Source organism: Ascaphus truei, chromosome 14 (genome assembly GCF_040206685.1).
Source record: "Ascaphus truei isolate aAscTru1 chromosome 14, aAscTru1.hap1, whole genome shotgun sequence".
Taxonomy (NCBI): Eukaryota; Metazoa; Chordata; class Amphibia; order Anura; family Ascaphidae; genus Ascaphus; species Ascaphus truei.
In genome coordinates, this window is record NC_134496.1 from 307,548 (window position 1) to 320,265 (window position 12,718).

Below are 12,718 nucleotides of genomic sequence, written 5' to 3' on the forward strand. Positions count from 1 at the left end.
GGGTGACCAATGCTACATCCAATTGAAAAAATATGTTGGAGTTAGAGCTTACTGAGAATTTGTGTTAATTTAACTTGGGAGGTTCTAGCATTTTACTGAATGGACAGGACTCACTCCTTATGAATGACAAGCTTATTACGCTTTGGCCAAAGGGTTTAACTAAATAACCAAGAAAATATTATTATTATTGAAGTACTTAAACTTTAGGCTGCGTCCATGGTGCCTTCTTCCGTGCTGAGGCGTGCGGAGGCTGAGGGAAAGTGAGTGCTTTCCATGGCCTTGGTCCACGCGCTGTCGGGGGTGTGTCGGGGGCGGGCCAGTGACGTCACAGAGCTGGTTTGCCCTCATTGGGCGAACCACTCACGTGACCGGCCCTGCGCTCAAGCGAGCGCCAAATCTAAAATTTGTATAAGACCTACGCTTCCGCATGCTTGCGGAAGCGTAGGCGAGCCCTTACTAAAGCCGCACTCATTGCGGCTGTAGGGGCTCACTGGTAAGCACCGGCACGCCTCGGCACGGGGTGCTGACCATGTTCGAGGCCTTATACTTATTACCATATATATTTTGTCAATTGGATGTAGCATTGGGCACCCCTATGTTTTGTTGTATACATTTGCCACGCTCAGTAGAACTCCTTTTGACATAAATATATGTTCCACAAACCTATACATTTGCACGCCCCGGGCGAGTGGATTTAATATCGTGGCAAACTCCTATTGGCCCAAGCAGCACACGTTTGGTACAAGGTGGCGAGTAGATTTTTTTGTTCGGCGAGTAGATTTTTTGGTGATTTGTCGACCACTGTGTGTGTGTGTGTATACACTGGCGACACACTTTATCGCAGTGCGGCCAGATCCGCAAGCCGGGAGATTTCCCGGCTTGCTAGTGGCCGCCCCTCGGCGTGCCGCGCGTCATAGACGCGCGGTCACGCGTCATCGGGAGCCTGCGCCCCCTGCACGCGTGTCCAAGGGCTCCCCGAGGGAGCCCTGGTGTCCCGCGATCGCGGGACAGCGGCAGGGGGTTCCGGGGGACCCGGCGGACCCGGCAGCGGTAGGGAGAGCGCCCCGATCGGAGGGCGCTCTTCCGCTGCTTCGGCGCGCGCCCGTCACACTCGGGCGCGCGCCAGGCTACTGCTGCGGCACAGAACGGGCAAATGCTCGAATAAACTGTGCCGCAGCAGTATATCTATATCCAGTGTTCGACAAACCTATACATTTGCTCGCCCCGGGCGAGTGGATTTAACCCCTGGGCGAGTAAATATTGGCCCAAGCAGCACACGTTTGGTACTAGGTGGCGAGTAGATTTTTTTGTGTGGCGAGTAGATTTTTTGGTGATTTGTCAACCACTGTCTATATCTATATCTATACCCACCATAACTTTAATGACAGTGGTGATTACCTAGTCTAGTCTCAAACCTGCTAGCCATTAAGACCAGCCTCACACTGATGATACCCATCAAGGTTGAAACATGTATGTGAGTAGGTCTAATGGCTTTGCATCTCATCCCAGCCTCTGTTTAAAAGCTGTGTTTAAAACAGCATGCATTGGCTTGAGGATTGGCTTGTGTAATACGAGCTTGAGACAAAAGGTGGCACTGAGTGCTCATTTGCATGTCATTTCCCAGAATCCCTTGCTGCAGTGGAAGTGCTGTATGCTGGATGACAATGGGGAAAAACAGGGTTGCAGACCTGTCTAAGACATGCAAATGAACATACAGTAATATTTACAGTTGCTTTATGCTTTACTGTGGAGGGTTTTTGTCACTTTTTTTTACCCACCATAACTTTAATGACAGTGGTGATTACCTAGTCTAGTCTCAAACCTGCTAGCCATTAAGACCAGCCTCACACTGATGATACCCATCAAGGTTGAAACATGTATGTGAGTAGGTCTAATGGCTTTGCATCTCATCCCAGCCTCTGTTTAAAAGCTGTGTTTAAAACAGCATGCATTGGCTTGAGGATTGGCTTGTGTAATACGAGCTTGAGACAAAAGGTGGCACTGAGTGCTCATTTGCATGTCATTTCCCAGAATCCCTTGCTGCAGTGGAAGTGCTGTATGCTGGGTGACAATGGGGAAAAACAGGGTTGCAGACCTGTCTAAGACATGCAAATGAACATACAGGAATATTTACAGTTGCTTTATATCTATATATATATATATATATATATATATATATATATATATATATATATATATATATATATATAAAACATACACAGAAAGGTGAATACCGCGTCACTTCCAAAAAATAATGCAATGTCAAATAAACCTACCTAAATCAGAAAAATATACCTGAGATAGTTGTAACAGAAATAAGGTATAAGCTGTAGGTGGTGCTAGAGGAAAAGTTTAAATATGAAAACACAAAAGAAAAAGGAACCTCTGAATTAGCACTCAGACAAATAATTGCAAAAATAAAAAGGCTACTTTAATTAAATCCAAAAAATAACAGAAATACAAACAACTGACCGATGAGCCTACCTGACTATAAATAATTAGTGGACAAAAAAAATTTCAGAAAAATATTACTGAAAAACACAGTATAATAGACCCAAAGAAATAAAAAATGATGCCCTAAGAAAAACCTTACTCACAGAGGGAAAAGATTATTTCCCACAATGAAGTAATACAGACCGGCCGGTCACCAGATATGTTATTGGCTGAAAGACATCATACAATAGGTCAAAAAATGCTAAACTAAGAAAATATACACAGAGAAAACATGAGTGCTTGTATTGATAGCAGTTAAAGTGTCAAAAACACAAAAATGAGCCTAATGCAGTTCAAATAGTATTAATGCAAGGAATACATGGAGAGTACTTCATTTAGTGACCCAAATACATAAATGAAAGCAAATGGGGAAACAAAGGGAGGGATGGATAATCAGAAATACTCAGCTCCTTGGAATTGAGGCACTGCAAACATCAAACAGCACAGCACAGTCCACTGATAAAGTCCAAAGATATAGGACATTGATGATAGTTCAAAATAGAACAAAGGCAGGCAGGGTCAGCAGCAGCAAAAGTTAAAATTAGCCCACTAACGCGTTTCGCCCACAAAGGCTTCCTCACGAGTGGTGCTAAGGCTATGTGACAGGAGCATTTAAATAGGTAGCAGATAGTCTTGAAATTCGCGCCAAAATACCATTTTTTGCAGATGCAGTTAATTGCCTTGATGATTGGTGCTGTCAGGTAATATCACTACGATCAGCAGCTGTGTTTAATCCCGCGAGACTTCTGTATAAGGCATCGCACATGCGCATTAGCAGAGTGACTATTGCGCCAGCCATCTTGGTTGTGAGTTGTTTCTCTATTTTGCCCATAGTGACGTCACAATCTCGGAACGAGCGCTTGAGAGTTGTCCATGGCTTCTCGCATATGCGAAGTGGATATTGTGTGTTGCGGCGGCCATCTTTGAGAGGGTAAATTGCCCTCAAAAGGATTCTGATCGTAATCGGTCAGAGTTGACAAAGACAGATCCTTGCGCATGGGCAGTAGATTTTTAGATGCTCAGACATCTCATACAGTGATTCACAGCAATCAAAAGACCCTGTTGTTAGTAATAGAAGCAGCATCCTTTATTGCTTCGTGGGTCCATGAGATCCTGACTTAGTAGCCACCAAATAAGGCAGATTTAGGTGCATATGTATGGGGAATTTCATCCTGAAAAATATCCACTGTAACCGTTTGGTATTTTTTGTGGGTTGATATTTATACATTGAAGGAGAGTGGTGCCATATCGAGACAGTAGTGAGGCAATCCAAACAGGTACAGAGTATAACCAGCAAAAGTATAGAATATATGCTGATCTATGATAGTAAAAGAGAAGAGACAAAGATTAAAGCAGATCTTTCAAAACATCTCACATCCTAATTAGAAAAAATCATTAACACTGCAGTTGGGAAACACTAAAGCTATAAATAATTGAACAGAAATATCTGCATATTTAACTAAAAAGAGGACGGTATATGGGGAAAACTGTCAGAACTGTTAATAAATTACTAATAAGAAACAATCAAAACCTAATTCCCGTAAACCAGAAACCCCCATAAAAATAAAATACTGTACATAAAAAATTCAGATATAAACTGTTACTTCGTTGTTTCCAAAAAGACTCTGCAGTATCACCTGTAGTTGGAAAACAAGATAGTATTTTAGCATGCAGTAAAACAGAAACAGTTGATGATGGAAAAATCAAATCATATCATAGGAACATAGAAAAACCCAAGTAGTCATTAAGACCGCTTGGGATCATTGATCCTAATGTAACAATCCACCTACATTCGTGTTGTAAGAGTGTTCTCTCAAAGTCCCCCCCGCGTATCCCCAGGGTGACACGCTCTATGGCAAATGCAGAAAGGAGTGAATTGTTAGCTTCATGTTCCTGCAAAAAGTGTTTGGCTACCATTGTAATTTTCTTGAATGATTCTAAGTCCCTCTTAGCATTTTTAATATTTCTACTATGCTCCATTATTCTAAAGCGTACTTCCCTTGTTGTCATACCAACGTATATTTTGTTGCAGGGACACATTAGGCAGTAGATAACTCCCTTTGATCTACTGTACAATTCAGAAATTGTTTAATGCTAAACTCATTATTGCCCTTACTATCCTTAAAGGTGGAAGTTGGTTTTACAAATTTGCAGGCTGGACAGCCACCACATTTAAAAAAAACCTTTTTGTCAAAAGTAGACAAAAATGTTGTTGTACTGGGTATGGTGTAGTGGCTGTGGACCAATTTGTCTCTTAAATTTGGTGATCTTCTGCTTGTAAGTTCCACTTTAGGGCCCAGTTTGTGTTTCAGATCTGAATCGATCATAAGAATAGGCCAATGTTTTTGAAGGATTTCCCGCACTTGATTGCATTGTTGATTGTACGTGCCTATAAATCTTATTTTGTTGGAATCCGGTTGTTTTAATTTGGGTTTCAAAAGGGATACCCGGCTCATACATTTGCTGCGTTCATATCCTTTCTTAATAGTTGATTGGCTATAGCCTCGATTACGGAATCTGTGTTTCATTTCCACTGCTCGTGATTCATAGGTAAGGGGATCAGAGCAATTACGCTTTAGGCGAATAAATTCACCAGTCGGGACTCCAGCAATTTGATAGAAAGGGTGGGAACTTGAGGCGTGCAGGATAGCATTGGTGGCAGTCTCCTTCCTGAAAATGTCAGTACTAAGGTGCCCATTACTCTCAATCTTAATACTGAGATCTAAAAAATCGATTGAGGTATGACTGAATTTAGATGTTAACTTAATGTTGAGACTGTTGTGGTTGAGCACAGTGACAAATCGCTCAAAGTCCTCTGCACTGCCCTGCCAGAGGATCAGAACATCGTCGATGTATCTCAACCACAACAGTACTCGATCCGTCATGGCACTATTTGCCTCTGAGAAAACCATTTCTCTTTCCCACCAACCTAAAAATAGATTTGCATATGAGGGGGCACATGCCGCCCCCATTGCTGTCCCCCTTAGCTGCAAGTAGAACTTATTCTTAAAAAGAAAATAGTTGTGCGTCAAGGTAAATGATAGTAGCTGCATCAAAAATTCTATCAATGGTTTTGTTAAAGTTGTCATTGCGAGGAATTTGTGAGATGCTTCCAATCCATCTTTGTGATTGATTGAGGTATACAATGCCTTAACATCACAAGTTGCTAAAAGTACAAAATCATCTACAACAATTCCGTCCAATCTGGATAGCACATCCATAGTGTCACGCAGGAATGTAGGCAGGGTCTCAACTATAGGGTATAGGAAGGTGTCAATAAAGTGGCTAATTGGTTCGCTCATACCACCAATCCCTGCTACAATAGGCCTACCAGGTGGATTTTGGGGGTGTTTGTGAACCTTCGGTAGCATGTAAAGAGTAGGTGATACTGGAAATTTGGTTTTCAGACCTTGACAAATGGACGTTGTGATTGTACCCTGTGAGCAAGCATTCTCCAGAAAACAATCCAACTCCAATTTAAATTTGTCTGTTGGGTCACAATCAAGTAAGGAATAACACTTGATATCCCTCAACTGTCTGAAAACCTCCTTTTCATATAATGATTTAGGCCAGATCACCACATTGCCACCTTTGTCTGCAGGTTTAATTTCTACATTGGACATGCCACATAGATCTTTAAGGGCTTTCCATTGTGTGCCTGTTAGATTATTTGATCCTGTCTTTTTAGGTAGATTAAGGATATCATCTGTGACAAGGTTTGCAAAAATCTCTATACATGAATTTGTTTGAATAGGAGGACAGAAGGTAGATTTTGGTTTAAAGTTAGACACTAAACTTAACTCATTACCTGTCCCAATATTCGGTACCGATGGAATAACCAAATCCTGTATTAGTTCACGTTCTTGTGTGTTAAGAACCTCTTCACTGTCATGACTGCTTCTATCATTACCCAAAATTTTATTGAAATGCTTTGTAAGAAGCAGCTTACGGCAAAAAAGATTCAAATCTTTAATCCAATCGAACTTGTTGATGTGATATGTGGGAGAAAATGATAGTCCTTTCCTAAGAACAAATGATTGTTCTTCGGTAAGGACCACATCAGAGAGATTAATAATAGTAAGATCATCACTCACCAATTGGCATGATTGCCCCTTCTCTTTTTGCCTCTGTATCCATATCGAATCCTGTCCCTTAGCTGACGATTTCCCACGTCTCGTCCTCCTTGTGCTTGATCCTGTCCGTGGCTTTGTCCTAAAAAAGAGGAAGCAGGAACGGCATCGCCTTCCACTGACTGCCTAGATTCATAATCCGACGAGTCGATATCTGTTGATGTCGCACCAGATATAACAGATGGATTAGTTACATTTCGGGGTCTTGATTTCTTGGTTGTCCTCTTGCCGTGTTGCCAGTTGTATACTTGTCTGTTTGATAATCAACAGAGTCACGGTTAAATTTTACTTTCTTAATATCTGTAATTTCAATCTCGTATTTGACAATATCCTCCTCAATAGTTTTAACAAATTGTAAGTCATTTGGCTCAAGACTCTTATATATCTCCTCTATTTCTAGAGAGACCTCTTTGAAGGTATTGGAGTCATGTTCAATTAGAATGGACATCAATTCAAATGAACATTGATTGAGTACTCCCTCCCATCTGACTTTATGATTTGGATCACTAAATTGAAATGCAGGGAAAGTCTTAATTCTTAGACCCCTGGGTATGAGTTTGTGATCTAAATATCTCTCTAAGGCAGTTTTATTCCACCAGACTCTTGCCCGTTTGCGCATCAAAGCATTAAGAAGCTTGATATTATCCTTCCCCACAGTTGTCACCAATTGAGATGTCTGAGCATGTCTGAGCATCTAAAAATCTACTGCCCATGCGCAAGGATCTGTCTTTGTCAACTCTGACCGATTACGATCAGAATCCTTTTGAGGGCAATTTACCCTCTCAAAGATGGCCGCCGCAACACACAATATCCACTGCGCATATGCGAGAAGCCATGGACAACTCTCAAGCGCTCGTTCCGAGATTGTGACGTCACTATGGGCAAAATAGAGAAACAACCCACAACCAAGATGGCGGGCGCAATAGTCACTCTGCTAATGCGCATGTGCGATGCCTTATACAGAAGTCTTGCGGGATTAAACACAGCTGCTGATCGTAGTGATATTACCTGACAGCACCAATCATCAAGGCAATTAACTGCATCTGCAAAAAATGGTATTTTGGCGCGAATTTCAAGACTATCTGCTACCTATTTAAATGCTCCTGTCACATAGCCTTAGCACCACTCGTGAGGAAGCCTTTGTGGGCGAAACGCGTTAGTGGGCTAATTTTAACTTTTGCTGCTGCTGACCCTGCCTGCATTTGTTCTATTTTGAACTATCATCAATGTCCTATATCTTTGGACTTTATCAGTGGACTGTGCTGTGCTGTTTGATGTTTGCAGTGCCTCAATTCCAAGGAGCTGAGTATTTCTGATTATCCATCCCTCCCTTTGTTTCCCCATTTGCTTTCATTTATGTATTTGGGTCACTAAATGAAGTACTCTCCATGTATTCCTTGCATTAATACTATTTGAACTGCATTAGGCTCATTTTTGTGTTTTTGACACTTTAACTGCTATCAATACAAGCACTCATGTTTTCTCTGTGTATATTTTCTTAGTTTAGCATTTTTTGACCTATTGTATGATGTCTTTCAGACAATAACATATCTGGTGACCGGCCGGTCTGTATTACTTCATTGCGGGAAATAATCTTTTCCCTCTGTGAGTAAGGTTTTTCTTAGGGCATCATTTTTTATTTCTTTGGGTCTATTATACTGTGTTTTTCTGTAATATTTTTCTGAAATTTTTTTGTCCACTAATTATTTATAGTCAGGTAGGCTCATCGGTCAGTTGTTTGTATTTCTGTTATTTTTTGGATTTAATTAAAGTACCCTTTTTATTTTTGCAATTATTTGTCTGAGTGCTAATTCAGAGGTTCCTTTTTCTTTTGTGTTTTCATATATATATATATATATAGTCAGATAAGGCAGTTGGCACTCCAATAGGTGCTGTTAAGCCACAGGTGCACGTCCCATATAGAGAATGTAGTTATACGTTACCGTTCCAAGGATTGGTAAACAAGAGACAGCACTCAATGTTGAGATCTTCAACATTGAGTGCTGTCTCTTGTTTACCAATCCTTGGAACGGTAACGTATAACTATATATATATATATATATATATATATATATATATATATATATATATATATTCACAGCGCTTCTCCGTGTAAGGAGCATGCAGCTAGTGAAAACATTGGCCTTACATTTGTGTAAAACAGACAGTGAATCCCAGCGCTTCTCCACCGAGCCACCAACAAATGGGAAAATAAATATTCACAGTGAAAACTAAGGGCCTCATGCAGTAAGTGCCGATAAGGCTTTTATCGGCATTTTCCCACCAAAATTTCATTTGCGATTCAGTAAACGCCGATAAGTGGTCAAAATCGACATTTTCTCTTCCCGATAAAAATTTATCGGCATGCGGCTGCCGATAACCCACTTATCGGCACTTTGCGGCACTTTTTGAAATCGGCTGTATTCAAGTAGCCCCAATCAGCTTATCGGTGCTGATCGGCACTCAAAAATGGAGATTTCTTCGGCAATTGGTCCCGCCAACTAAAGTTGGCAAGTTGGAGGGGAGAAGGATCGGCAAGGTTGCCGGGACGGCACTTAGAAAAAAAAGCTCATCTCTACATCAATGGAGTCAATGGAGCGGGGACGTATAACTTTATAGGAGTGTTTACGTTCTATTGCTCATATTAAAAATGTGCTTGCCATTACAGTGTCGATGTGATTCACTTCATCGTGTCACCCCTTACGTTTATTATTGACAGACCATTGTACTTTTCTATGTTATGATGTTGTGCGTGTCACATTAAAACACACAAAATCCAAGGGGAGCATGGGGAGGAAACAAAAATACATTTAAGTGCAGCAAAATGGCAACGTGGAAAAAGGCCTTCAAATGACTTGGCTCTATTGTATTGACTACTTACAAGATGTAAAAGTCAAATGGGCAGAGTAAACTCAAAAAGTCAGTGGAGATGGGTGGTGCAGTTGTCATCAGAGTAGATCAGGTCCTCAGGATGAAGTGCCCCAATATTGAGAGAAAGAAACTGGCATAGCACAGATCACTGAAGGTAAAAAAAAGTTTTATAACAATAAAAATAATGTACTCACATTCTAACAATTAAAAACAGGCATATCACACTGCATTAGTGCAAGAAGACTTTAGCCAGCTGGCTCACCATCCCGCAACGTTCCCCACTCCTCCGCCTCAGCCTCCAGTCAGCTGTTACACTGTTCTGACTGGCATCTGACGTCACTTCCGGTTTCGTCGCTCGGTAAGGGCTGGATCTTCCTGCAACTCCTCTGCTGTATGCTCCGCTCTGGATGAGGCTCCCACTCTACGCATTTCGCCATGTGTTACCGTCGGCTTCGTCATGGAGTGTGGAGTCTCGTGACGCAATGTATACTTATATATCTTAGTGATCTGATTAATCATCAGGTGTACGCTATTTCTTAAAGTGCTACTGGGGTGGATGACACCATTACAATTACTCATAAACAATCATGGGGTTAAAATCACTCACGAACAATCATGGGGTTAGAAGTCTCAGTGAAGGAGACAAATATAAAGTATGGGGAATAAATCTTTTTAAAGGGATACTTTTATAAGTGTATATAAATGAATGTAGATGATACTACAGTAAAAGGATCAATTTAGACAATCTACAGTCCATTATTATATTCAAACTTGTAATTCATACAAAACATAATTTCGATAAGTGTACTCAAACATTGCTAAGAATACATCAGCTCACTGATTGACATATTAAGACATAATCGCAAAGAATATAAGATCTAAAATATGCAAGATCTGAAATATATGGCAGTATCACAAAACCATTTTTAACAAATTAATTATAAAATCCTACAATCCTAAAATCCTATAGTTGGATGGTGATAAAATGTATAATCTTGAAGTATTACATAGAAACTAAAACCTAAAATGCACAGATTATAAAGGCTAATGGATAAAAACCAAGGGAGTGGGATGAGCAACAAGGAACAAACTCATAAAGGGGGAGACAAAATCAGTATTAGAGACAGATACATTTATTTCAAAAATGGCAAAATGTCCAACTCCATATTCAGTCCCCCTGGGGTGAGACTTCCTAAAAGGTGAATCCAAAAGGATTCTCTCCTCAAAAGTTCATTCTCTCTGTCTCCCCTCTCCAGTGTTGTTTCACTTGTTCTATGACTGTGTACATCAAACCTGTTGAATCTCCTTGATGTACTATGGAGAAATGATCAGAAACACTGTGGGTCTTTATTTGTCGTATAATGCTGCTGAGGTGTTCTAGGATCCTAGTTCTAATGGGTCGTGCAGTCTTGCCCACGTATTGTAATTTACATGGGCACTCTAATAAGTATATGACGTGGTCTGAACTGCAGGTAAGACTGGTTTTTATATTAAAGCTTTCATTAGTGACATTAGAGCAGAAATTTGCAATATTTGAAGATTTAAACTGGCAGGCCCTGCAAGTTTTACACCCATAGAACCCCTTATTTTGGCTCAACCAATTGTTCTTACTTGGGTTACTTTCTCTTAATGTACTGGGTGCCAGCTTACTCTTCAAATTGTCAGCGCTTCTAAACAATACATTGGGTTTTTCTGGAATAACACTTCCCAAAATCGAATCATTTTTCAGAATATCCCAATGTTTATTCAGAATCTTCAAAATGTTTTTTGATTCCTTATTATAACCCGTAATGAATGCAAAATCTAAATATTCTTTTTTCTTCTTGCTTTTAGGTCTCAACAGCTCACTCCTATTTCTTCTGTCAGCTTCTACAATTGCTCTATCCAACAGCCTCTCATCGCATTCTTTATCCAGAAATCTTTGTTTAATAAAATCTGCCTGTTTGACAAATTGTTCTTGGTCTGAGCAGTTTCTTTTGAGTCTACTAAATTGTCCTAGTGGCACATTGTCCATCCAATGTGGCAAATGTCCACTAGTTCTCAAAATATAATTATTTTTGTCAATTGACTTAAAAAAGGTTTTAGTCTTGATATTGTTATCCTCTATGTATATCTCCAGATCTAGGAAGTTTATCATGTTGGAACTAAAGGTGCTAGTGAAATTCAAATTCTTAGTGTTTACATTATTATACACAAAAAAATAATTTAACCCCTCTTCTCCTCCCTTCCAAATTAAAAACACATCATCGATGAAACAGCACCAGAGCACCAGGCCCGCCCCAGGTACCTCTCCCATGGGCTAGATGGTCTCCTCCTCCCAGACCGCCATGAAGAGGTTGGCATAACTGGGTGCAAACCTGGTGCCCATCGCCGTTCCACAATTCTGCAAATAAAAATCACCACCATACCAAAAATAGTTATGAGTTAAGATAAATAATATACTATCTACAATAAAGTCTGCCTGGTCCTCTGGTAATTGCAAATCCTGTCCTAATATGTTTTTGATGGCTGCGCAACCTTTGTCATGATGTATTGACGTATACAATGATGTTACGTCGCAGCTAGCCATAATGAAATGGTCTTCCCATTTCAATTCAGTGAGTGTGTTTAAAATATCCATAGTGTCTCTCAGATAAGATTTTTGCTTTGACAAATATTTTTGTAAAAATTTGTCGATATACATGGACAAATTAGCTGTGAGTGAGCCAATCCCAGAGACAATTGGTCTGCCTGGGGGATTGGCTATACTCTTGTGTATCTTTGGGAGAACAGAAACCGTTATCTCCCACTAGTGGAAAAGGAGTCCAAAAATCGAAAAAGAGGAAGACCTTTAGAGGGAGCAGAGGCAGAAGAAAAAGAAAGAGAGCGCAAAAAAAACGCGCAAAATAAATGATAATATCTTTAATCTAAGCTCTATAGTCCTCACAAAACCCCAGAGGGAGGTCATATCTAAGGGTCTTTCCTTTGCACCAGTGAGAGGCCACAACAGCTTTGACCTCTACATTGACACGAATAAATATATGCGCAAATTAACCCTGAAAAGATATTTCCTGGGAAGGAACCTTGAACCAAGGAATTATATAGTGACTCCAGTGGTAGTACAAGAGGAGAGAAATTTTGTCCACAGTGATTTGAGGCCAAAATCCACATTCTACCCACAGTTCGCAAAAGGCAATAATGTAGATGTTTTGTTTAAGATGATTACGAGTGATTTCGATGACCTA

The 12,718-nt window shown here is 40.3% G+C and overlaps 1 long non-coding RNA gene across 2 annotated transcripts in view; it reads right to left on the bottom strand.

Moving 5' to 3' along the window:
- Positions 1–2,409: 2,409 nt before the first annotated feature.
- Positions 2,410–12,718, bottom strand: part of LOC142465526 (uncharacterized) — a 169,566-nt gene continuing 159,257 nt past the window's right edge. For both annotated transcript variants that reach the window (XR_012787912.1, XR_012787911.1), the window contains 2 exons: positions 6,588–6,875; positions 2,410–3,811 (listed from right to left, as the gene is read on the bottom strand). This is a non-coding gene — a long non-coding RNA (uncharacterized LOC142465526). The remainder of the gene's footprint in view (positions 3,812–6,587; positions 6,876–12,718) is intronic.